The sequence below is a fragment of the Solanum dulcamara genome, chromosome 6 (genome assembly GCF_947179165.1).
Source record: "Solanum dulcamara chromosome 6, daSolDulc1.2, whole genome shotgun sequence".
NCBI classification, from domain to species: Eukaryota; Viridiplantae; Streptophyta; class Magnoliopsida; order Solanales; family Solanaceae; genus Solanum; species Solanum dulcamara.
The window spans coordinates 18,817,493-18,821,697 of NC_077242.1; positions in this window are offsets into that span (position 1 = coordinate 18,817,493).

The following is a 4,205-nucleotide window of genomic DNA, read 5'->3' on the forward strand; positions in this document are numbered from 1 at the left end:
TTATGCAATGTCCTTATACTCCTTCCCATGTCTGTTTTCAATTAGCTTGACAAGAGTCGAATGCATTTCTTATGGTGAGGTAACAAGGAAAGAAAGCTTTCAACCACGTCAAATGGAATACTGTTATTCTAGATATGAAGAATGGACGTTTGTTGTTAATGATTTGAGACTTCACAATCAAACTTTATTGTGCAAGTGGCTTCACAAATATGGTGTGTATATATGGTGTATCTTCAACGTGAACCACTAACATTCTTTCTCCAGCTCTCGGCTTTAGAGTCTGGAAACATTTTTGGGCTGGGGGATCACTCTTTCTTTAGGGTGGGCAATGGAAGCAAAATAAGTTTTTGGCACGATGCATAGTTTGGCCATTCTCCTTTGAAGGAATTGTTCCCCATCCTTTGCAGTCTCACTTCTAGCCCTCACTTGTCCATAGTAGATTCATGGAAAACCCAAGGGTGGTTCATCACCTTCAGAAGGAACTTTGATGACCGGGAAGTTGAAAAAATTCTCACATCTTTTGGAGCTACTCAACACTTATCCTCCTCTAAACTCAACTCCAAACTCTTTTCTGGAATTCCAACTCTACGATTCTATTCTTGATTAGAAGCTTCTATAGCACTCTTATCAGTACATTTTCACACACCCTTTGGCCATAGAAGAATATTTGGAAAAGCAAGGCACCTCACAAAGTCAAATATTTTGCTTAGCTAGTAGCTCATGGAAAATGCCTTACTCTTGACAACTTGAGAATGAGAGGCATAATTCTTTGTAATAGATGTTCTTTCTGTGGAAAGGATTGGAAAATGTGAACCACTTATTTCTTCACTGAAGCTTCATAATTCAGATTTAGCATTTATTTCTGACTTCTATGGGAATTAAATAGTGCATGTGTAATGACCCTCCAGGTCATTTTTGAATTTATGTATTTATTTCATTGTTTAGAGCTTTCATATAGTGACCCCAAGTCATTTATAACTTGTTGGCACTGACTGTTCGATCATCTGGTAGTTTGTTTGGATTTTAGGCCTGTTTCCCTATTTTGGAGCTTTTAAAACTTAAAAAGCTAATTTCGATCATAACATAAGGTAAACAACCTCAGAATAGAATTCCAAGAGTTTTATCAGCTCCAGAATGGCCAAATTAATCTAGTTGCATAGTCGACATGAGAATTGTGGCATTCGGTGTGAGTTTGGGGCCATTTGACGTTTTGGCCTTTGAAAGTTGGCCTAGTCAAATTATGTTCCAAAACGAACATGCAAGAAAATCACATTTTAAGCTAAAAGGTACAACCACTAAAGCAAATAATTTCAAGAATTTACCTCACACAAAGCGTATTTGACACCTTTTGAAGCTCCACATGCGTTTTCCAAGCAATTCCCCACGGGCCAGCCTTCGAATCACTCAATTTGGACAAGAATTGAGAAAGATATGGCTATTTGAACTTGGGCAAATAGAATTGATCGCGACTGTTTTTTATTAAAGAGACCACACATATTGCTCTTCACGATTGCAGAGCCCTAGGATCGTAATCGCGAGCCATTAATAAAACACCCATCGTGATCGCGGAAGGGGCCCCGTGATCATGGAGCATCAAATAGTTAGACCCTCGCGATCGTAGAAGGTTCCTCGCGAACAGGTGCAGGGCCGCGATTGAGAATAGGAGACACGCAAATGCGATGGCCAAGGATGGACTGCACCAGCAAGTTGCTGCAACAATATTTTGGCAAAGTCCAAAATCTTCAATGGGGTACTCGGAATTCATTCGGAATCTCATTCACGTAAACGAGATATGCTACCCCACTAAATTCAACATCCTGGACTCAATGGCGCATTCAAAATTCCAATACGAGGTCATTTTAAAGAAAAGTGGGTCCCACACCCAAGTGTCTTTTTTAGCCAATTTCCCCAACAGTCCTCAGGATTAAATAGGAAGCCCCGGGAAGAAAACGAAGGTTCGTTCTAGACCAAACTCGATATTTCAGAACTAATCGCGCTGGCGAAATTTTCATCCGAGCATATTTTCCAAAAATATTGGAGAAAGTCATCCTTAGGCCAAATTTTGAAAGCTAAAATGCCAAATCAAATTCGCACTGAATGCCTTGTTTCTTGTGCCAACCATGCTACTAGCCTAATTTGGTCATCCGGAGCTGATGGAACCGTCAGAATTTTGTTTGAGGTCGTTCACCTGATTTTATGACCAAAATCAACTTTTAAAGTTTTAAAAGCTCTAAAATAGAGAAACGGACCCAAAACCCAAATGAACGACCAGGCGATCAAACAGCCAGTGCCACCAAATCATAAATGACTTGGGATCGCTATAGGAACGCTCTAAATGACGAAATGAATGCATAAATTCAAACATTAACCGGAGGGTCATTACACCAAAATTGGAGGTCTAATGCTTTAGTGGCTTCACATTGAGTCGGTCGTGCATCAAGTCAAAGAAGTGAAAGTATGAATGAGTTCTTCAAAGATGATTTAAACTCTAATACGTCAATGAGTGTATTTATGGTGCAATATGATAAGACAATTGATGCCCGATGATACGAAAAAATAAGGGAGAAAGGATTATATATATATATTAAAAGCATGAAGACCTCTAGAAATGTCGTTTAAACTTTTTTTCATTCATTAAAAGATTCGCTTTAGACAAAATAGTCTTTTCACTATTTTTCTTTAATTATTATATTATTATTTTAATGATATTGAATATTGACTATAAAAAACATAAAAATTAAATAGAGAACATTTGTCATTATGGTTAAATTTCTATACGAACAATATTTTTTCAACTAAAATAGACTTGATCCCAAAAAAATAGTCAAGAAACATTCAAAAGGGAAAAAAAATATTTTTAAAATATCCAAAAAAAATGTCAAAAATAGGCAAAAAATTTCTACTAACACTTGAATTCCTAAGTTTATGGCCACAGTTCTAAATCAATTAGCTTTACCTTTTATAAAACAAATTCTAATTATTTAATTATTTTATAATATTGACTAGATTCCTAAAATATATGGAAAGAAAAATTTAGTTTTCTTTTACTAGACTTCTAAAATATATAAAAAGAAAAATTAAGTAACATTCTTTTACTAGACTCCTAAAATATATAAAAAATTAAGTAGTTTTTTAGACTCCTAAAATTACCAACTAAATATATTATTAAATGTTAAAATTCTTGCGTATTTAGTTAAAGTTTTATAGTATTTCTTTTTTTTTTCTCTCACGTGTCCTTTTTGTGTAAAAAATTTTCACAATTAAATTAATTTGTAATTTCTTTAGGTTTAGTGATGTGGAGAAAATCGAAAGTAATAATATTTACATGTAAGCTTTTACAAAAAGTTGTAACGAATTCCAATAAGGAATGGAAAACTGTTTTTTTATATTTTATAATTCAAAAACTAAATTAGCTCTAACATGTAGGAATTTGAATTCAATTAATTTTTGAAGTTAACTAAATTTTTGTCCTTTTAATTTTTGAAAATCAATCATGACACCAATATGACTATTACAAGGACTCGTATAATAAAAGGTTTGTAAAAAAACAAATTTATAGTAGTCCTCTCAAGTGTCCTTTTTGGATTAAAAAACAATCACAATTAATTTGATTATTCAATTTAGGTAAGAAATCATACTCTATATAAAATAGAATTTCTATAATTCTATTTAAGTAATATTTTGGATTAAAATTTACAAGAAACATACCTTCTTCTACTTTGTTACGATCCGAATCTGGGTGTGATGACACTTATCTTTTTTCACCGGACAAGGCAGCCTGAAACCCAGCATTTATGAAAAATAAATATGGAAGCAACTTAAATAGATAGATAAATATACAAAAGCAGCAAGCAAACTAACAAAACCAAATAAATCTAATAGACACTAGAACTCCTATCACCCCAACCGAACCTGCACAGAAATAAGTCCAATCTATACTACACAATTCATATAGCACATAAATCAACAATAGCTCAGCAGCATCATCGAATAAGTTATTCAGTATCAAGTAGATCAATCACATAAAAAAAGGCATATACACAACTTCACGATGACAGATAAGATGCAACGCAATGTGATATCACGTAGAGTGATGCATATATGTCTTAATGATACACATCTGTTGTATAAAAGACTGAAACCCTTGGGACCGTACAAGGACCATGTATCCACTAGAACCATTTCCCAACGGCATCATCATCAAT